The following is a 23,571-nucleotide window of genomic DNA, read 5'->3' as shown; positions in this document are numbered from 1 at the left end:
TTGCTGCCATCACTGATGCTCTGTCTCATGGTTCCCCCTCACACACAGGTCATCTTCGAAAGGTGTGCTGCAACATCTTGGGTTTGCTGCAGCCACTGATGCTCTGTCTCATGGTTCCCCTCACACACAGGTCATCTTCAAAAGGTTTGCTGCAGCATCTTGGATTTTCTGCAGCCACAAATGCTCTGTCTCATGGTTTCCCCTCACAAACAGATGTTATTGTAGTAATCCACTCCAGAAATGTTGGTGGAAGTAGGTTTATTGTAGCAGAGAAACACAGTACAGCATCTGCTCAGCAGGACAGGTCCAGTAGTAATACAGTCTGGAATCTAGAACCCTTAGCACTTAGCAACAGATGGCAATACAGGGTTTGTAAAGCTAAAGGCAGAAACTACTTAAAGAGATACATGCATAATTAACATGTGAAATACAACACATCTTATCCCTAAAAAGAAAAGAAAAAGAGAAAAGAAAGAAAGAAGCATAGAGGAAAAGGAAAGAAAGAAAAGGATGAAACAAAAGAAAGAAACAGAGAAAACATGAGAGAACCAAATGTATGGTGCAAAAAGCAAACAATTATATACAAGCAATTTAAATGTGAGAGGCACACAGTACTAAATCAATCTCTAAACCTAAGTGGTATATTGACACTTCTCTTATTAGTTTTAACCCTAGAAGAAACAGTATCATTCTTTATAGGTGGCTTAACACTACCAGAAGCAGGAGTGTGAACATTAGAACACTTAACAACTCGTCTAACATTCCAGACTTTGCCATCATTAGTTACAATGCTGTTGGTGTTAACCCTTACAACTTTTCGAATAGGCCCAAATTTGGAAACACCCTTAATCAAAAACCCAGGTTTACCTATCCTGACAAAATCTCCCACTACAAAATCAGGAACTCTCACATTGTACTTAGAATCATGATATTCCTTCATTTTTTCCTGATGATGTTTGACTCTCAGAGAAGTGCTTCGCACGTCAACAGGAGAAGAAATAGCAGAAGGGCTAAACTTCTCTTTCATCCACCACGGACACAATTTTGACACGGGTTCCCTTCCCCTCAATAAACGGAAGGGACTAAGCTCAGTAACCGAGTGAGGAGTTATTCTATACAACCATAACCTTTCTCTGATAACTTTTTTCCACACATTGGGAGTCTTTCTTGCCCATTCAACAGAATCTTTCAAGACGCGATTAAACCTTTCTACCTGTCCATTACCTTGTGGTTCGTAAAGAGGTGTAGTGATGTGTTTAATCCCACAAGACCTGAGATAATCCTCTACTTCAGTAGAAATCAATTGTACCCCATTATCGGTAATCAGAACCTCAGGGCTACCTTCTCTTGCAAATACTTCTCTGAGGAATTCAACAATGACCTGCGAGGAAGCAGAAGACACGAACCTAACTTCAGGCCATTTAGAATGGTAGTCTATCAACACCAATGCAAAACGGGCATCTTGAGGTAGACAATTGAAAGGACCGGAAATATCAAGTGCTAGCTTCCTCCAAGGATTCTCTGGCCAGGAAATAGGTATGAGTGGAGCAGGGTAGGTCTTCAACATTTTATCACTGTTGACACATATAGAACATTCACGAACCACTCTGTCAATCATTTTATCCATTCCTGGCCACCAAAAACTAGTTCTCACTAATCTCTTCATGGAAGACATACCTAAATGACACTCATGAGCAAGCCTAATAATTTCCTCTTGCATATCCTCAGGAGGCACACATTTTCCGCTTTTAAAAACCAAATCATTGTCAACTTCTAATTCACTAAGAACTTGATGAAAAGACTTCAATTCAGGGGGTACCATATTGCCACAAGGCCAACCCTTCAAGATATTCTCTTTAAGAGTACTCCAATTCTTGTCACGTGTAACAGCATTATCCCAAACGGATTCTGAAATGGAAGAAAATTCATCTCCTAAAAAGTCCCTTAAAGAAGCAACAAAGTCAACATCCTCTTCTCCTTTGTCATCTGCAGTACATTTAGAGTCACAAGGAAGCCTTGAAAGACAGTCGGCTGTAACATTGCTCCTTCCAGGAAAATACTCTACATCAAAATTGTACTCTTGTAAGCGAGACATCAGTCTAGCAATCCGTGCCTTGGCATTCCGACCACCACCAGGGGAAAGTATGGAGACTAGTGGTTTATGGTCCGTTTTCAATAGAAAACGACTACCCCATAAAAAATTCCGGTAATGTTCTATTCCCCAGACACATCCTAAAAGCTCTTTCTCAATGACAGAATACTTCCTTTCTGTTTCACTCAAAGTCCGGGAAGCAAACGCCACACACCACTCATCATTCCCACACTTTTGTGATAGAACCCCTCCTAGCCCATACTCACTGGCATCAACAGTAACCACACACAGCTTATTGACACAGAACGGTTTCAATGTAGGAGCATTGGCAATATCATGCTTAATGATTTGAAAGGCAGACTCCTGTTTCTCACCCCAGTAAAACTCTACCTTCTGTCTTGTCAATTCTCTCAAGGGTTCCATTTTAGTTGCAAACCCTTTAATGAACTTGCTATAGTATTCACACAAGCCATTGAAAGAGAGCAACTTTTCCTTGTTGTCAGGACATGGTGCTTTAAGTATAGCTTCAACTAAGCATTTCTTGGGAACAACACCATTACCCGTAAGAGTGTGTCCAAGATATTCCACAGATTCACAAAACATTTTGCACTTGTTGTCCTTTAGAGTGAGACCATGCATTCCCAACCTTTTACAGACCTCCATGACATGATCTTTGTGAGACGCATTATCAGGAGAAAACACAAGAATGTCGTCTTGAAAGCACCTCACAAACTTGTAGAGATCTTTAAAAATATGATGCATAGTACGTTGGAAAACTGATGCCGCAGAGGTCAAACCAAAGGGCATTCTCTTATATTGAAATAAACCCTCAGGAGTGAGAAAAGCTGTCATCTGCTTGGATTCATCTGCTAACACAATTTGGTGATATGCTGATCGCAAATCAAATGTGGAAAAAACCTTCGCTCCCTCTAACATACATACAACCTCATTTATATTAGGAAGGGGATGGCAGTCCACTATGATGTTTGAATTGAGGGCTCTCAAATCTACACATAGCCTGAGGCTTTGATCAGATTTTCGGGCTAAAACGATGGGCGAAACCCATTCGGAAGACTCAACTTCTTCAATTATGTCATCATCAATTAAGTTTTTCAAAAGTATTTTAAGATCATCTCTGACATTTATGGGAACATTTCTTAACTTTTGTGTAACAGGAATGGTTCCTTTCTTGAGTCTGATCAAGTGTTGAAAGTTATGTAATTTTCCCAATTCCTTTGAAAAAACCTTGGGAAACAATTTAATGATCTCATTTATCCATGCCTCAGTACCAGTTATAGCTTTAACAGAATGAGTTTCTTTTACGCAATCATCAATCATGACAATGGGATCTAATTTCCTGGGATTGAGAGTAATACCGAAACTCCATTGATCCCTCCATCCAAGCACATTCACTCCCTTTGTAGCAATGTATATCTTAACAAACCTCATTCGACCTCTAAAGAGCATGTCTGCTCCCAAATATCCTTCCATAGGGATAACAGACTCAAGGAAAGTTTTGGCAATTATGTCAGGAACTTTAAGGTCTGTAAGATTGACAATGCCCTCAAACATTTCAGTGAAATATTGTTTAGTGATGATCGTCCAAGGTGACCCTGAGTCGGCCATTAATTTAAGATCCACACCTAAAACATGTACTATGCACTCAGGTTGTTTAAGGTGAATCAACTCTTGTTCATTGGCATCGACAATGGAAACAACTATGCCTCTTTCACAATCATTTCCATTATCTTCCTCAGGAACATCAACTTCTTGCACAGAATCAGTAACAAAAGAAACTCTATTCCTATTAATATTTCCAGAAGTGGTTCCCGTAGTGGTCTTGCATAAACTGCTGAAATGTCCTTGTCTACCACACTTGTTACATTCCTTTCCAATAGCAGGACATTTAGGAAAGGAAGCACCATGACTAAGACTACCACACCTGAAACAATGGAAAAATTTGTCATTCTTTTTGTAAGGACGTTGAAAGGTATTACTGGCACGTTGAGTTTTGTTGGAAGATGACGCAGAAGAGGCGTCAGATTTAACAGCACATACTTCGGAGGAACTGTCTTTGTCCTTCTTTTTATCCATTTGTCTGATTGTTCAATAGCCTTAGCCGTAACAATAACATCTTTTAAATCCGGATCTCCCATATCCATAACTTTTCTTGGATTTTCTTGCTCTTAGTATGGACTATGATTTGATCTCTGATCATCTCATCAGAGATAGGACCAAAATTACAGTTGGTAGATAAATAACGTAAACCTGTTAAGAAATCATCAAAAGTTTCAGACTCTTCTTGAGCTCTAGTATAAAACTTATAGCGATTCAAAGCCACACTAAAAGTAGGTTTAAATCTAGCTTCAAGACGAGTCATAGCATCATCAAACACATTTCTATCTCCTCCCCCATCATGTAGAGGAAGTGTTCTGAATACCACTTGACCTTCAGAACCCAACGAATGCAGTAGAATGTTTTTTTTTTCTCTCTTGTGAAAATCTCTCCCCATCTATAGCTTTTAAAAATGTCAAAAATTCCTCTTTCCAACGAATCCAAGGTATAGGAGGCTCTCCTTTGTTTTGTAGGAATTTAGGGGGGGGGATCAAACTGCATGTTTGATAATTGTGCGTAAGTCTATGAATATTTGTAAATTAAAATAATTGTACATAGGCCATAAAAGAGTAAAACTGTAAAGTCACGAGTAAATAAGAATAATAATAGTCAAACCTGTAGAAATATTGAATAGAAGTTTCCTTGATGAAGAAACGATCCTTTTGTGTAAAAACACGATGAGTATTGCTTCTTGCACATAGGAAAAGCGGTAAATGCGATGCGGAGTTTCGTTGCTAAGCAACGAGTAAACTAAAATGGCGTCGACGTGTGCGCGATGACGTTAAGCGCACACGTACTACCATTAAGTTTGATGCTTGGTGGTAGAGCGTCGCGCGTGAAGAAACAATGGCGTGCAGGCAGTTGAGAGCGCGGCGAGGAACAGCCGTTGGAGAAACAAACAAGCAGTTGAAACGTAAGCACTCTCAATGTAAAGGTCAATTCATGTAGAAGATAATGTCTAAAAGTTATTAAAAGATCGGAAAATGCAGCGAGGCACTCGTGTCAAGTCAAAGTGGTTTCTCAAAAAAAAATGACTTGCGAGGCACTCGTGTCGAGTTGAAACTTGTCTAATAAGCAATGAAGTAAATAAACTTCCCAAAAATAGTTCGTAGAATTAGCAAGAGTAATTATAGTAGCATCGTTTTGAATAGTAAAAAAAAACGGAATATACTTAGCATGAAAGTTCAAAAACGATGGAAATCTTGCAGCGCGGGTAATAATCCTTTGGTTGCTCCTGTGTTTCCAAATGTAGCAAACCAATGAAATCGTCGCCAATTTTGTAGTAATCCACTCCAGAAATGTTGGTGGAAGTAGGTTTATTGTAGCAGAGAAACACAGTACAGCATCTGCTCAGCAGGACAGGTCCAGTAGTAATACAGTCTGGAATCTAGAACCCTTAGCACTTAGCAACAGATGGCAATACAGGGTTTGTAAAGCTAAAGGCAGAAACTACTTAAAGAGATACATGCATAATTAACATGTGAAATACAACAGTTATGTTATGTTATGTTAATAGCTTTTATAAGGCGCTCAGCTGCCCCAGCCAAGGGGCGTCCCGGCGCCTGATCAGGTACCACAACACAACAAATCGATACTGGGAGAGAGAAGAGGGAATCAGTCAGCAGATGGGAACAAAAAGGTTTTTATGGCGTGCCTAAAGGAAGTCAGGCTGTTCAAGGCTCGAATATGGACAGGGAGAGAATTCCATAGTCCTGCAGCTAGAACTCGAAAGGAGCGACCTCCCATCCTACTCAGTCTAAACCGGGTCTTAACCGCCAGATGGAGAGATTCCGATCTGAGAGACCGCGCAGGAACATAGGCGGAAACAAGATTAGCAAGGGCTGGAGGAGAGGAGAGCTTCAAGATCTTAAATGTCAGGCAAAGAGCCTTAAATTTAATTCTTTGTCTGACTGGCAGCCAATGGAGAGAGGTCAAAACTGCAGAGACAGAGCACTGTCTAGGAAGGCCGACGATGGCACGCGCCGCGGCATTTTGCACCCTTTGCAGTCTGGTAGCCTCCGCCTGATTCACTCCAAGCAGCAACGCACTCCCGTAGTCCAGCCGGGAAAGAATGGAGGCTTGGACCACCAGTTGCCGAGTAGGGGGGTCGAAGAATTTGAGGACCGGTCTCAGTCCTCGCAGATTACCATAACAGGTAGCTGCGACCTTCTTCGTGTGGCTGGTAAAGGAGAGTGTGGGATCCAGCCACACCCCCAAGTTCTTAACTTCAGTAGCTGGGATGGGAGTCACCCCCAATTCTGGAGGCCACCACTGGTCCCCCCAGAGCTCCGCCTGCTTCCCTAGGATCAGGACCTCGTTTTTTTTGGCATTTAACTGCAGGCAATTAGCACGCATCCAGTTTGCCACGACTATAAGTCCTGCCCGGAATCTGGGAGCGTTCACCTCGGGATCCCCGCTAAGTGTCACCGCCAGCTGCGTGTCGTCGGCATACGATGTCATGGTTAGGCCACATTGTCTGACGACTGCAGCCAGCGGTTTCACATATAAGTTGAACAGAGTGGGGCTCAACGCAGAACCCTGCGCAACCCCCAGCCCCAGAGGATGGAAAGAGGACTGACCAGGTGGAATAGCCACTTTAAAAAACCGGTCCGAGAGGAAAGAGCGAAACCATTGGAGAGCAGTCCCCTCAATTCCCACTTCCTCCAAACGCCGGATCAGAATGTCGTGAGACACCGTGTCGAACGCGGCGCTCAGATCTAACAGGAGGAGCGCCGCTGTCTGCCCAGCATCTAGCACCGTTCGCAAGTGCTCAGTCATAAAGAGCAGTGCAGTTTCGGTGCTATGTTGTGCACGAAAACCATTCTGGCTCTCGTCTAGGATGTTATTACGAGAAAGGTGGGCAGACAAGATGGAGTTCACGTGTGCCTCAGTGACCTTAGCGGTCCAGGGCAGGAGGGAGATGGGACGATAGCTTTCTGGTAAAAGGGGATCCAGGTTAGGCTTCTTTAAAATGGGGCTGACCACTGCCTGCTTCCAGGAAGAGGGGACCACACCCGAAGTGAGCGATAGATTGATCAAATCTAATATAGGCTCGCGACACAGGGGCGGAAGAAGTTTGAATAACTCTGGCTTCAGTGGATCTAATGGAGAGCCAGATTTAATTTTGAGGCTCAGAGTGTCAAAGACCTCATCCGACATTACTGGCAGGGAGGATAGGGTTTCATGAAACGTAACCGTCGCACCAGTATGCTCAGCACCGGGCACAGATGATGTAAATCCTCAGTAGATTGCCTGCACTTTCTCCACGAAAAAGGATGCCAGACTTTCACAGTGAGAGTCCGTGCAGATTTCTAACGAGGTGGCCCGTTTCCCCACAAGGTCTTTGAGAACCTTAAAGATTAATTTGGATGGGTTGGGGCTGTTCTGAAACTCAGAAGCATAGTGTGCGGCCCGGGTTTGGCAGATTGCCCTGTGATAGATCTTAAGCTGGGCAAAATACAGAGATTTCAAGGTGGGATCAAAGGATTTCCTCCATGCCCTCTCAGCTTGCCGGCACGTTCTCTTAAGCTCGGCAAGAGTATCATTATACCATGGGCTGGGAATTTTAGCATGGCATTTCGACCAGCGCATTGGTATAAGAGAGTCAAGGGCAGTTAGGACCCAGTTACGAAGCTGCTCATATCCTTATTCCACATTCAGCAGATTACCCAGGGGCTGCGCCTCCAAGATCTTAAAAAACTCCTCTAGTCTGAGCTTATGCCAATTTCTTTTAAGGATCAGTCTGTCCACAGGTTTAAATTGTGGGTCATCTAAAGGACATGAAACTTTAACCAACAGATGATCAGTCCAACCTACCACTATCGGGTCAGAGACCCTAGCCCGTTCCAGTGTGGTAAAGAAGGGGTCCAGGATGTGTCCTCCTTTGTGGGTAGGGGAGGTAACTAGTTGGTTCAGTTGCATGGCTTCAAGGTCCGCAAGCAGAGAATTGATCGGTGCAGATGACCTTTGATCAAAATGTATATTAAGGTCACCTACGATGTTAAAATTGGCACATCTAGGAGCTAAAGAGTTGACCGCGTCAGCAAGAGCGGCCTTGAAGACAGTGTCGTTCCCTGGCGGGCGGTAAATAAGCATACCGCTAAGAGTGAACTGATGACTGAAGGTTACCTTAAAAGAAGCGCTCTCACACGCTGGTAGATCAAGAGCTTTCCAATCAGCCGGGAAGCAAGATTTTATCGCCATGGCTATGCCACCCCCCCTAGAAGTGCGGTTAAGAGTAAACACTGTATAGTTGGGAGGGAATGCCAGATTGATTATTGCAGTATCTGCGTCCTGAAGCCAAGTCTCAGTGAGAAAGATAAGGTCGGGAGAGTCCTTTTCGATCATATCACGTAAGGACTGATGGTGCTTGACCAACGATCTCACGTTCAGACTCCAAATGCTAAGTACACGCTCAGAGATGTTAATACGTGTACTTAGGGCATTCCTTTCCATAGAGCGCACCCCAGTGGGGGTATCAAGTGACAAACTGCCACAAGCACAGTCATAAGGACCCGAAAGCGGGTGTACAGGATCATGAACACACACCGAGAGCCTCTCTTTAACAGAAAGACGAGCGGCGCGATTGTACCTGATCACCGCAGTATTCTGCATGGTGGTATGAAGACTAAATGCCAGAGTCCATAACCCGCTCACGCTTCCTCGACGCGGACGAGCGCAGACGGGCAGGACTCTGGCACGACTCAGGCTAAGCGACGGCGTCCCACTGCGCGGTCCCGCTGCGCGGAAGAGGACGACTTTAAGTAGGCGTCGCAATAACGAGCTCGAGCGTCGGGACGCTCCAAGATGGCGCCCGCCAAAGTTTCTACTCACCCAAGCCAAGATGGCGCCCACAGGAGTCCAACCCCGGGACCCGGACCCGCCAAATGGCGGTGCGTTTTCCGAAAATTATATGCAGGTAAGGGGGCGAGTACCCAGGCAGAGTGAAGTTAAAAGCAAGGGAAAATCCAACCAAAAATAACACAAATACAATAAAGGTAGTATTAAAATCACAGCGTACTGGCAGCGCGACCTGCGCTAATGCAGCACCCAATCTGGATGAAAACAAGCGAGTCCACCTTAAATAGGCATCGCAATAACGAGCTCGAGCGTCGGGACGCTCCAAGATGGCGCCCGCCAAAGTTTCTACTCACCCAAGCCAAGATGGCGCCCACAGGAGTCCAACCCGGGACCCGGACCCGCCAAATGGTGGTGCATTTTCCGAAAATTATATGCAGGTAAGGGGGCGAGTACCCAGGCAGAGTGAAGTTAAAAGCAAGGGAAAATCCAACCAAAAATAACACAAATACAATAAAGGTAGTATTAAAATCACAGCGTACTGGCAGAGCGACCTGCGCTAATGCAGCACCCAATCTGGATGAAAACAAGCGAGTCCGCCTTAAATAGGCGTCGCAATAACGAGCTCGAGCGTCCGGACGCTCCAAGATGGCGCCCGCCAAAGTTTCTACTTACCCAAGCCAAGATGGCGCCCACAGGAGTCCAACCCCGGGACCCGGACCCGCCAAATGGCGGTGCTTTTTCTGAAAATTATATGCAGGTAAGGGGGCGAGTACCCAGGCAGAGTGAAGTTAAAAGCAAGGGAAAATCCAACCAAAAATAACACAAATACAATAAAGATAGTATTAAAATCACAGCGTACTGGCAGCGCGACCTGCGCTAATTCAGCACCCAATCTGGATGAAAACAAGTGAGTCCGCCTTAAATAGGCGTCGCAATAACGAGCTCGAGCGTCGGGACGCTCCAAGATGGCACCCGCCAAAGTTTCTACTCACCCAAGCCAAGATGGCGCCCACAGGAGTCCAACCCCGGGACCCAGACCCGCCAAATGGCGGTGCGTTTTCTGAAAATTATATGCAGGTAAGGGGGCGAGTACCCAGGCAGAGTGAAGTTAAAAGCAAGGGAAAATCCAACCAAAAATAACACAAATACAATAAAGGTAGTATTAAAATCACAGCGTACTGGCAGCGCGACCTGCGCTAATGCAGCACCCAATCTGGATGAAAACAAGCGAGTCTGCCTTAAATAGGCGTCGCAATAACGAGCTCGAGCGTCTGGATGCTCCAAGATGGCGCCCGCCAAAGTTTCTACTCACCCAAGCCAAGATGGCGCCCACAGGAGTCCAACCCCGGGACTCGGACCCGCCAAATGGCGGTGCGTTTTCCGAAAATTATATGTTATGTTATGTTATAACAATTTATTATGCGCACAGCGACTCCAGCGAAGGAGCATCCCGGCGCAGAGACACAGAGCAGTCATAACACAACATGGAGATAATGCCACAGAAAAGTACTAAAACAGGGAAGCTAAAACAGGAAGGTTTTTATGGCTCTACGAAAAGACAGCAAGTCCTCTATCAGCCGAATTTCAACTGGACGGGTGTTCCAGATTGACACGGCTCTCACCCTGAAGGAACGGCCCCCCATCCTGCTGAGCCTAAATCTGGGGACAACAGCAAGGGCCTGACCTTGTGATCGAAGATTGCGGGTAGGGACATAGAAAGAAATGGAGTTGGCCAGGATCTCAGGGCCTATGCCTCTTAGGATTTTGAAGGTCAGACACAAGACCTTGAAGAGAATACACTTCCTAACCGGGAGCCAGTGCAGGGAGCGGATGACATGAGACACCGGGCAGAACTTAGGAAGTCCAACAATGGCTCTCGCCGCGGCGTTCTGCACCCGCTGCAGACGGGTTAACTCAGCCTGGTTAGCCCCCGCCAGCAAAGAGCTGGCGTAGTCCAGACGAGAGATGATGGTTGCCTGGACCACAAGCTGTCTGGTAGAGGCATCGAAGAACTTAAGCACCGGCCTTAACCCTCTTAGGAGACCGAAGCAACAGGCTGCGATTTTTTTGGTGTGCCCTATGAATGTAAGACCAGCGTCTAACCAGACCCCAAGGTTCTTCACCTCCGACACTGGGGTCGGAGTGGGGCCCAACTCCGAAGGCCACCACTGATCGCCCCAGAGCTCCACTCCCTTCCCGACAACCATAACCAGGTAGGGGGCGAGTACCCATGCAGGTAAGGGGGCGAGTACCCAGGCAGAGTGAAGTTAAAAGCAAGGGAAAATCCAACCAAAAATAACACAAATACAATAAAGGTAGTATTAAAATCACAGCGTACTGGCAGAGCGACCTGCGCTAATGCAGCACCCAATCTGGATGAAAACAAGCGAGTCTGCCTTAAATAGGCGTCGCAATAACGAGCTCGAGTGTCGGGACGCTCCAAGATGGCGCCCGCCAAAGTTTCTACTCACCCAAGCCAAGATGGCGCCCACAGGAGTCCAACCCCGGGACCCGGACCCGCCAAATGGCGGTGCGCTTTCCGAAAATTATATGCAGGTAAGGGGGCGAGTACCCAGGCAGAGTGAAGTTAAAAGCAAGGGAAAATCCAAACAAAAATAACACAAATACAATAAAGGTAGTATTAAAATCACAGCGTACTGGCAGCGCGACCTGCGCTAATGCAGCACCCAATCTGCGAAATGTGCGGGGCATCATCTTGGGTTTGCTGCAGCCACTGATGCTGTATCTTATGGCTCCCCCTCACACACAGGTCATCTTCGAAAAGTTTGCTGCAGCATCTTGGGTTTTCTGCAGCCAATAACGCTCTGTTTCATGGTTCCCCTCACACACAGGTCATCTTCGAAAGGTGTGCTGCAGCATCTTGGGTTTTCTGCAGCCACTAATGCTCTGTCTCATGGTTCCCCCTCACACACAGGTCATCTTTGAAAGGTGTGCTGCAACATCTTGGGTTTGCTACAGCCACTGATGCTGTGTCTCATGGCTCCCCCTCACACACAGGTCATCTTCAAAAGGTGTGCTGTAGCATCTTGGATTTTCTGCAGCCACTAATGCTCAGTCTCATGGTTCCCCCTCACACACAGATCATCTTCGAAAGGTGCGGGGCATCATCTTGGGTTTTCTGCAGCCACTGATGCTGTGTCTCATGGCTCCCCCTCACACACAGATCATCTTCGAAAGGTTTGCTGCAGCATCTTGGGTTTTCTGCAACCACTAATGCTCTGTCTCATGGCTCCCCCTCACACACAGGTCATCCTCAAAAGGTGTGCTGCAGCACCTTGGGTTTGCTGCAGCCACTGATGCTCGGTCTCATGGCTCCCCCTCACACACAGGTCATCCTCAAAAGGTGTGCTGCAGCACCTTGGGTTTTCTGCAGCCACTGATGCTTTGTCTCATGGTTGCCCATCACACACAGGTCATCTTCTAAAGGTGTGTTGCAGCATCGTGGGTTTGCTGCAGCCACTGATGCTCTGTCTCATGGCTCCCCCTCACACACAGGTCATCCTCAAAAGGTGTGCTGCAGCATCTTGGGTTTGCTGCAGCCACTGATGCTGTGTCTCATGGTGCCCCTCACACACAGGCCATGTTCGTAAGGTGTGCTGTAGCATCTCGGGTTTGCTGCAGCCACTGATGCTCTGTCTCATGGTTCACATCTCATCTGATTAGTTTAAAAGAGAAAGTACCATAGTGCTGCTCTAGGTCATATGTAATTAAGATGTCCTATAGGTAAAGCCAGGATGGCTTATGCTTCTTAGTTTTTATCTGAATCTGTGGCATGGCATTCATCTAACTCACCATGACATACATATTTGGGTGTCTTCATAGAAATCCTCATGGATACATCACAGGATAACTAATGCCTTGCCTTCAGTGGATTCAAAGTGAATTAGAAAAGAGAAGGTACCCCAAAATACGAGTGGCAATAGAAGATACCCCAAACTCTTTTTCTCTACAGAACTATTACATTAAATAAATATGTCCTTTATAATAATGTTACTGGTGCATTACACCCTGCAAATTAAATCACTAGTAAATGCCCACACTCTAAATGTTCAAAGCAGATAATAGAACCGAGCTTCAGAGAAATAAAGTGATTTTGCCAAGGTCACTATATTTGGGCTGAAGGGCAGATGTGCTTTAAACCCAGTCCTCCTGGTTCCAAAGTCTGCAACTGAGCCACTAGATGACATCGAATCCCCATCTCCTGTCTAGGTTTCCACTCCCGCAACACGATTTTAGAGAAACTCCAACTAGTTTTTAAGGAAACCGTTCGACAATCAGTGCTCATGTAATCTATTAAAATTCCCAATTCCTGAATATTGAGACGCTCACTTGGAAGACTTTAGAAGAATGAAAATGTCACACCGTGCAGTTTATAAAAATCCATGGGCATGTCATATTGCGCCTATGCTCCACAGCAGCCACAAGGATGACTTGCAGGTCAGCCCCCATCATGCTCTGAGCTTCTGTGGTCAATGCATGACATCACAATGGGTTCTACTTAGAAAAAAAAAACTCAATCTCAGACCCATGAATGACTAATAATGTCAGGTCATCCTTAGGATCCTCTACTCCACAGAATCAAATCCAGCCCATCTGCGAGTGAGCACAGTGACCATGAAAGGGAAAGAAGAGAGAGAGGGCACATGCAAAACAACCAAGAGGATCCACAAAGAGAAATGGGAAATAGAGGATAAAAGAGTAAAGGGACTGGACAAAGAAGGCAGAGAATAGAGATTTCACAGGAAGAGGCTATGGAGAGTGAGTGAGAATGGACATTCAGTACTTCATAGCTAAAAAGGATCACTGTCCCAAAGGTAGGCAAGCAAGCGTGAGGAAAAATAAAACAGGACAAAGAAGGAGTGAACTGAAAACAATGAGATCATGTTGAGAATAATCTATGTGGGGTCTAGTTTTAAATCTCTTCCCAAAAACATATTGTATCTAAAATGTAGACTATATATATATTTTGTACTATAGATTTACTATTCTTTATACATACACATACAATTATCTAGATGTATACATTTATACTATAGATTTACTATTCTTTATGTATATTCTTACACACATATGCACACACCCACAGTCACGCAGAAACACACACACTATTGGCCTATTAATTATATATATAATAATACCCAACGCGTTTCGCAGCAGCAGCCGCCTGTTCACGAGTACGGGTATGTACTTGTTCAATAAAGATATGCAAAAAATTACGTCATGTGACATTCAAAAGTGAAAACATACTCACATCTTTTAACATTTACGGTGGTATATACACTTTGTGTACTATAATGAGACCTGCAACCATAATAATATTTAAAGTTTGCATACACTGGATAAATTAAACGTGAAAGGCTTTAGTCTAAATTTGCTATATATATAGACCGTTAAGCCACAGATATTTCCTTCGTAATCAGTCTCGGTTGTTACACAAATTATGTCGGCCCGCCATCAGAAGTGGCGCGGGCTAACAACGCCATTCGTGTTGGATTGCAATTTAAAAAAGCCGGCACCCGCCCTTGCTGAAAGTGACATGGAACCCAGTGAGCAGCCATTTTTAACCATACGAGTTAAGAAGAGTCGTGTTGTGGGCTACAACTCTGGGTAACCCTAAGACCGTAATCATGTGCACTTAATCAGTGGAATCGTGGGCTTATAGAAACTAGTCGGTCTATGTAAATATTGACTGGCTGTCTGGTTCCTGGCAAGTGAGTACGTATGTGCTTGTTTTGGATAAAAAATCGCAGTATCAAGAAATGACATAAGAAGTGAGGCAGCAAATAAGATGTTTGACACATTAACACTACCAAGTAATGATAGAAACACAGCAATTTTTAATGTGGGCAGCAGCAGTACGTCAGAAGGTGCATTGTGGGACCGCTTATGGAAATATCTGAAGCTTGAACAGAATAAATGGTGGTGGGCGTAAAATCCGTTCCGCTCGCGGAATTTGTGGATTTTCTGTAAATTCGCAATCCGCGAACTCTCGCGAATTTGCCGAAAATCTGCAAATTCACACGCAGCAGCTTTTTTTGCTTGGTGATACAATATTGCGGCGCGCGGCGTTCACTTACCGTCATTCAGCATTTGCCGAGTTGTTTTTCTCGATATTTTGCGAGTGTGCGCCATTTTGGATCTTGCTGCGGGATCCCGCGGGAGTTTGGCGACCGCGATTACGTCATCGTGGCTTGCCACCTTGCACAGCGAGAGTTTGTCAACGCGGGTACGCCGTAATCCGGTATCACAGGAGTTCGCAATTGCGAACACGTAGATGCGGCGGGCAGCAATAATCTCGCACTTGCGAAATTACAAAATGTGCAATTCTGCACAAGAAATTCACCAGCAAGCAGCATAAACCTTCTGAAAATGATGATTTTTATCAGAATACCTCCTCAGGTTGACATTTACCTGCACTTTTTTTTGCAAGGAGTCCATGTTGGGGGGGTGGTAGGGGGAAGGAAGTGCCCCACAGTCTCCAACTTCCTGTTCCTGTCCAGCAGGCTCCTCCCAGTGCTTTCTTCATGTGCTGGTCACTATCATTCGGATCTTGACCTGGAAGTATTACATTTTGTGGATGCTGCTGGATATTTAGATTTGAGGCCTTTTTGACTTTCTTTGGATCACTTTTGGATTAGAAATTTCACAAGTAAGTTTGTTTGGGGCATTACAGTTGCTGCAACTACAATTTTGGAATTTTCGATTTTTGGGATGTTGTTGGGGCCTTTTGCCCAGGGGTAGTGAGTGGTGCATGGACTGAGTCTTTCTGTGGGGTCTCTTTAATGAAAACATCATGGATGGCATGGGATTGTGCTGATTTTTGTGTGTTTTTCGATTTTTTTGGCTGCTGTTGGGGCCTTTTGCCCAGGGCTAGTAGTAGTGAGTGGTGCATGGGCCTAATCTTTCTGTTGGGTGTCTTGAATTTAAACATCATTGAGGGCATGGATGGTATGGGATTGTGCTGATTTTTGTGTGCTTTTCGGTTTTTTTGGCTGCTGTTGGGGCCTTTTGCCCAGGGCTAGTGAGTGGTGCATGGTCCTAGTCTTTCTGTGGGTTGTCTTGAATTTAAACATCATTGAGGGCATGGATGGCATGGGATTGTGCTGATTTCCGGGTGTTTTTTGTTTTTTTTGGCTGCTGTTGGGGCCTTTTGCCCAGGGCTAGTGAGTGGTGCATGGGCCTAGTCTTTCTGTTGGGTGTCTTGAATTTAAACATCATTGAGGGCATGGATGGCATGGGATTGTGCTGATTTGTGTGTGTTTTTCGATTGTTTTGGCTGCTGTTGGGGCCTTTTGCCCAGGGCTAGTGAGTGGTGCATGGGCCTAGTCTTTCTGTGGGGTGTTTTGAATTTAAACATCATGGAGGGCATGGATGGCATGGGATTGTGCTGTTTTTTTATGTATTTTTCGACTTTTTGGGGGTGTTTGTGGGACTGGCCATGTGGGTGGGGGATATTTTGAGTGCTGGTACAGGCAGGCCCTGGCCATGTGCTGGGGGGCAAGGGGCCATTTTGAATGCAGGCAGTGTTCTCAGGCCTGCACCCATTTTGCCTAGCTTTCATCCATTATGCCCAGGGGTAGTGAGTGGTGCATGGGCCTAGTCTTTCTGTGTCTTGAATTTAAACATCATTGAGGGCATGGATGGCATGAGATTGTGCTGATTTTTGTGTGTTTTTCGATTTTTTTGGCTTCTGTTGGGGCCTTTTGCCCAGGGCTAGTGAGTGGTGCATGGACCTAGTCTTTCTGTTGGGTGTCTTGAATTTAAAAATCATTGTGGGCATGGATGGCATGGAATTGTGCTGATTTTTGTGTTTTTCGATTTGTTTGGCTGGTGTTGGGGCCTTTTGCCCAGGGCTAGTGAGTGGTGCATGGGCTGAGTCTTTCTGTGGGGTCTCTTTAATGTAAACATCATGGAGGGCATGGATGGCATGGGATTGTGCTGATTTTTGTGTGTTTTTCGATTTTTTGGGGTGTTGATTGGGACTGGCCATGTGGGTGGGGGCCATTTTGAGTGCTGGTACAGGCAGGCCCTGGCCATGTGCTGGGGGGCAAGGGGCCATTTTGAATGCGGGCAGTGTTCTCAGGCCTGCACCCATTTTGCCTAGCTTTCATCCATTATGCCCAGGGGTAGTGAGTGGTGCATGGGCCTATCTTTTTGTGGGGTGTCTTGAATTTAAACATCATTGAAGACATGGATGGCATGAGATTGTGTTGATTTTTGTGTGTTTTTCGATTTTTTGGGCTGCTGTTGGGGCCTTTTGCCAAGGGGGAGTGAGTGGTGCATGGACTGAGTCTTTCTGTGGGGTCTCTTTAATGTAAACATCATGGAGGGCATGGATGGCATGGGATTGTGGTGATTTTTGTGTTTTTCGATTTTTTAGTGTGTTGATGGGGACTGGCCATGTGGGTGGGGGCCATTTTGAGTGCTGGTACAGGCAGGCCCTGGCCATGTGCTGGGGGGCAAGGGGCCATTTTGAATGCAGGCAGTGTTCTCAGGCTGGCACCCATTTTGCCTAGCTTTCATCCATTATGCCCAGGGGTAGTGAGTGGTGCATGGACCTAGTCTTTCTGTGGGGTGTCTTGAATTTAAACATCATTGAGGGCATGGATGGCATGGGATTGTGCTGATTTTTGTGTGTTTTTCGATTTTTTTGGCTGCTGTTGGGGCCTTTTGCCCAGGTCTAGTGAGTGGTGCATGGGCCTAGTCTTTCTGTTGGGTGTCTTGAATTTAAACATCATTGAGGGCATTAATGGCATGGGATTGTGCTGATTTGTGTGTGTTTTTCGATTTTTTTGGCTGCTGTTGGGGCCTTTTGCCCAGGGCTAGTGAGTGGTGCATGGGCCTAGTCTTTCTGTGGGGTGTCTTGAATTTAAACATCATGGAGGGCATGGATGGCATGGGATTGTGCTGTTTTTTATGTGTTTTTCGACTTTTTGGGGGTGTTGTTGGGACTGGACATGTGGGTGGGGGCCATTTTGAGTGCTGGTACAGGCAGGCCCTGGCCATGTGCTGGGGGGCAAGGGGCCATTTTGAAGGCAGGCAGTGTTCTCAGGCCTGCACCCATTTTGCCTAGCTTTCATCCATTATGCCCAGGGGTAGTGAGTGGTGCATGGGCCTAGTCTTTCTGTGGGGTGTCTTGAATTTAAATATCAATGAGGGCATGGATGGCCTGGCATTGTGCTGATTGTTATGTGTTTTTCGACTTTTTGGGGTGTATAACTGATGTTCCTCTGTCTTCCATTGCTTTTAGGTGCACAAGAGAACCACCAGTGCCAGGAAGAAGTCCTGCAGCGGTGTGTGTGCAGCATAACGTCATGCAACGTCATGTCTGGCCACAGACAAGACAACTCTGCAACTCGTGCAACTGCGGCCTGCTGTTCTGACCTCTGAAGAAGATGGCCCCAAAAAAATTTCCCTGTAACTCCTCTAGCAAGAAAGTTGCCAGTGAGAGGCAGAAGAAGCAAGTTACCAAAGAGACTGGTGTGCCGCCCGCCACATTTTTTGGGAATACAAAAAAAAGTATGCCTGCAGCAGCAGCAGGATCTGCTGGGGACTAAGCTGGGAGCAGCACCCCCGCTCCATTGGGCTCAGTGCCACCACCACCACGCCAACTTAAGTCCAAGCCCTTGAGTGCTTTAGAGGCCACCAGTATAGTTGTTTAATCACCATCGACCAGTGATATTGGCTCATCGCAAGAAAGTAGCAGCAATGTCCCTCAATCAACACAGGTTGTTGTAACTCATCTGACGAGTGTTCAACAACCACAGCCGCAACAACAACCACATGTGCAAGTACAAGCCCAAGTACATGTGGAAGGAGAGGCAGCGCAAGGAGATGCGCAAGCAGAGGTGCATGGATGGGCACAAGTGCCCACAATAGTTGTTCCTCCCGAAGTAGGGGCACAACAGGAAATCGACATTCAAGCCGAGGTATCATTTGAGAAAGCCACTCCTCCTGATCATTCATTGTCTTCCGCATCCCTAGCAAGGAAAAGATCAAGGATGGTGTCAAAATTGGGAACCACCACTGCCGTCTGAGAGTGAGGCACACCATGATCTGACAAAGGTAGCTAAGTGTAAAAGGAGGGTCCCCGAAAGTCTCGTACTTATGGAGTGTGGTGCTGAAGAAGAAGTGGCGTATACTAATCCTGCTGATGAAGACTCTCACGACGACAACGCAATCATCATACACGCCACTCCAGCCTCAGTGGGCATGCAGCAAACAGACATTTTGACCCTAGCCCGAAAAGCTGCTGAGCGTAATGTTGTCGACGAGGAGGCAATGGGAACACCATCATTGGAGTTAACTAGTACACCACCACCTACCGCTTCCACATTTCTTTCTCGCCTGAAGGGACCTCCATCCACCTCAACCTCAATTAGTGGTGGTGCAAGTGCACAACGTAGTAAAGTTCGGCAACACACATCCTCCACTTCATCTGGCATTAGCAGCATGACCACCAGTATCACCTCCTTCGCCCCCCACAGACATTTCAAGTCCGCAGTTTGGGACTTCTTTAGTGTTTGCCCAAAAAGGGAAAACATGGCCATTTGTAGCATTTGTAAGCTTGCAGTTAGTCGTGGTAAGCTTGGTACCAACTATGGTACCGGAGGCCAGAGAGGTCATCTTGAGAGACAGCACACTGTCCAATGGCATGCGCACCTAAAGGAGATCAAGGAATCCCGAATTGGAAGTCAACAAACTGTATCCGTTGATGTTTCATCTGATGATGATGAGGAGGAAGAAGTGTCAAACATTTCTTCACCTACACCCAGTATCCCTGTCAGCAGCACACCCCCTGTGAGCCACACTAAGAGTGTGGGAGAGAGTGAGACACCAATGCGAAAAAGTTCATCATGACAGAGCGTAACTGGGTCGAAGAAGTCATCATCATCATCCCGTAAAATGGTCCAGACCACCATTAGAAGCACGTTGTTTTCAGATGCGCCATTTGAACTTAACCACCCAACGGCGCGTCTGTATAACACTAAGCTGGCTAAAATGCTAGCTCTGGACCTTCTCCCTTTTTCTTTTGTGGAAGGGGTTGGTTTTCTTGAATTAGTGGCAACGCTCAGCCCTAAATGGAAGGTTCCTAGCCGGTTCTATTTTGCCAGAGTTGCGGTTCCAGCACTACATGCAGATGTGCTGGAGGTGATTGGGGCAGCTTTGCAGAAGAGTGCTGTTCACACTACACATCTGACAACAGACATGTGGACCAGTGGCGCAGGCACTGATTACATGTGCATCACTGCACACTGGGTCTCTTTTTCAGGAGTTACAGCAAAGCTAAGGGCAGGTGTTGACCCGGACAACATTTTTAAAGCTGCTCAGAAACAATCAATCAATCAATCAATGCATTTATATAGCGCGCTACTCACCCGGAGGGTCTCAAGGCGCTTGGGAAGGGGGGGTCCACTACTGCTCGAACAGCCAGGTCTTGAGCTGCTTCCTGAAGGCGAGTTGGTCTTGGGTCAGGGGGAGGTAGGTGGGGAGGGAGTTCCATGTCTTGGCGGCCAGGTAGGAGAAGGACCTTCCTCCTGCGGTGGCTCTGCGGATGCGGGGGACGGCGGCGAGGGCGTGGTTGGTTGATCGAAGCTGGCGTGTGAGAGTGTAGAAGTTGGGGCGGTCGTTGAGGTATCTTGAGCCTTGGTTGTGTAGGGCTTTGTGTGCGTGGGTGAGGAGTCGGAACGTGATTCTCTTGTTGACCGGGAGCCAGTGCAGGTCTCTCAGGTGTCCGGAGATGTGGCTGTGTCGAGGGATTTCCAGGATGAGTCTTGCTGAGGCGTTTTGGATCCGCTGGAGTCTCTTCTGAAACATGCAACACTAGCCATGTTTGGCATGGAGAGAAGTCATACAGGAGAAAACATTTTGCAGGAGTTTAACACAAAGGTCTTTCAATGGCTGTTCCCAAAAAAAACCAAGATTGGTTATGTTTCCACGGATAATGGCGCCAATGTAGTTAAGGAAACAAGGAGGGAGCCAGGCCCGATTGGACAGGTGAAGAGGCAGGGCCTTCTTTGAACGAACACACCAAAAGAGTGCCTCACCACCTACATTAGAATCCACACTTGAGGAGAGTTAACCACGCAAATTGTCGTAATCAACTGGGTATTTTTATTTTATACCAACGTTTTTTATCAATTAATTAAAGTTTGTCAAAAAAATCATGAATGAGAAAACACACAAAGACAGTTATCAACAATACATATTTACACCAAAATTAATGGACTAATCATTGTGCAAATGAATTGTAGTCTGAGAAAAAGACATTCAAGCATAAATGGCAAGATAATTTCAAAAACAAACAGAATAGTTTGAACATGTGCAGTATAAAACAGTGAATTTACAAAAATTAGAAAATGGGTTTAGTGCCCAGAAAAGTTAAGAGAAAGGGAAAGGAATTAGCAATGAAGCAAATACAATTTGTAACTCTTTTTGCAACCAACAAGAGCTGGTGTGAAGGAACAGATCACACTAATTCTTTGCTAACTGGCCGACGCGTTTTGATTCCAGGTAATGGTTTCCCGGAATCTCATCAGGGCGCAATGAATCTGTCTGTAGGGTAAAAAGGGTAGCCACATTTAATTTTTGGGATGGTAGACACTGGACCCTATTTTTGTGACACTTCGTTGTTTATAATGAACCTACCAGTGTAGGGATTGAAACGAATTCGAAAAAGAGCACGTTGAGTCTGTGAGTGCAGGACTAGACTTTTCGTTATGTAGTCACAGTGAGGGCGGGGGCCACCTGAAAGAACGAAAGAGCCATTAGAATGCTGGCTCCAAATTACTGTGGTCAGTCGGTGAATGGAAAAGAGAGATAGAAGCCTACCGTCAGCTGGGAAGCTTTAAGGAAAGCTGGCGGCTGGCACTGTATTCAAATAGTCTTCCATGGCCGTTTTAGGAAAAGCCGTGCAGGGCGGGCACTGTGTGGGCAAGAGGGCATTTGCATCAGGACCACGTTAGGGAGTCACTCAATTGCGCTTAGCAACTCTCGATTGGAAACGTACCTGAGGAAATCAGTCCCGGTACCGAGTGGCCTTGTATTTGTCTGTTTGTTCTTATCTTCGTGAAGTCAGGGAATTCCACGGCATCCGCTGCAAAAATTAGCGGAGTGGGTTGGTAAAAAGCTGAACCAAGCCGTGAATTTAAATGGCACGGTAAGGGTATGGAAGAGCGTATCGTACCTGTGTCTGCCTCGGTCCTGGTAAACGGCGTTCTGCGCTGGTTTCAGCGTGAAAGTGGGTGTGTTTGCCTATTATAAGCCCTCAGATGGAGAGCTAGGCCTTGTGGGAGACGTAGTTCTATGTGTATCTGCACAAAGCAAGTGAATGATTCACCACAACAGAATGCTTTGCATCGGTGAAGGGGGTGGCACCCCGTGTGTACAGAATTTATAAAATTCATTTTTTGAGGAGGAACAAGGCAAAGCGAACAGCAGGGGCTGCTGCATACAGCCAAGGCACTATGGAATTAAAGTCTTGTGATTTCTGATAGGCTGTTGAGGCCTTTTTGTACACTATTAAACTTAAGGATGATATATGCCTCCTTTTTAAGGAGCATTCTGTCCACGTCTGCGTTACGGTGTAAGGATCGAAATGTGTGTAACACCGTCCATTTGAGGTCATTTTCGTCATGTTTGGCTTCCAAAAAGTGTTCAACTATCGGGGCCTTCAGGATTTTGTTTTTGATCCAGGACCTATACTGGCAGATGCGGGTGTTCACTTGTTGTCTTGTTTTTCCTATATAGATTTTTTCACAGGGACATAAGACCAGATAAACAACATTCTAGGTCTTGCAGTTGGAAAATTCGGTGTGTTTCCATCTGGTCTCTCCATATTGGAACTCGTCACCTTCAATGGTGTTGGGGCAAACAACGCAAGTGCCGCACTTGTGGTGCCCTGTGACTGGTTTGAGATTCCACTGGGTTAATAAATCATTTTTCTTTTTAGGTAGTGAAACATCTGCCCTCATGATTTGTTGTCCCAGATTTTGATTTCTCCTGTATGCGAACAATGGACGAGGAAATGGACATTCCAGGTTGCCCAACAGGTGCCAATTGTTCAGCACAGTTTTCCTCAATTTGTGGGTGTCTGGTCCAAAAGTGGTAACGCAGACTAGCCTGTCAAGTGCTGGTTTTGGACGCACTTGTAACAGGGTTTCTTGAGGGGTAAAGCGCGCTCTTTTAAGAGAGTGCTTCAATAGTTGCTTAGGATACACCCTTTCTTTCATTTCTAGACAGAATCTCTAGGCATGGGAAGAGAAGTCTTCCAAGTGCGAGCAGTTTCTCCTGATGCGCAATAACTGCCCATATGGGAGATTTGATTTTAGGTTTCAAGGGTGGGCACTCTTGTGGTGCAAAATCGTATTTCTATCCGTGTCCTTTCTGTAGAGGGATGATTTAAGCTGACCGTTCATGCATGTTATTTCAACATCAAGGAAAGTCGTCCTTTCGTTGCTGTGTGCGATAGAGAATTTGATGTCCCCATGCCTATTATTCAGCCAATCGTGGAACGCCACCAGATGGGTCTGGCTCCCCTGCCA

This window comes from Lissotriton vulgaris, chromosome 7 (assembly GCF_964263255.1).
Source record: "Lissotriton vulgaris chromosome 7, aLisVul1.2, whole genome shotgun sequence".
Lineage (NCBI taxonomy): Eukaryota > Metazoa > Chordata > Amphibia > Caudata > Salamandridae > Lissotriton > Lissotriton vulgaris.
This window is presented reverse-complemented; position numbering follows the sequence as displayed.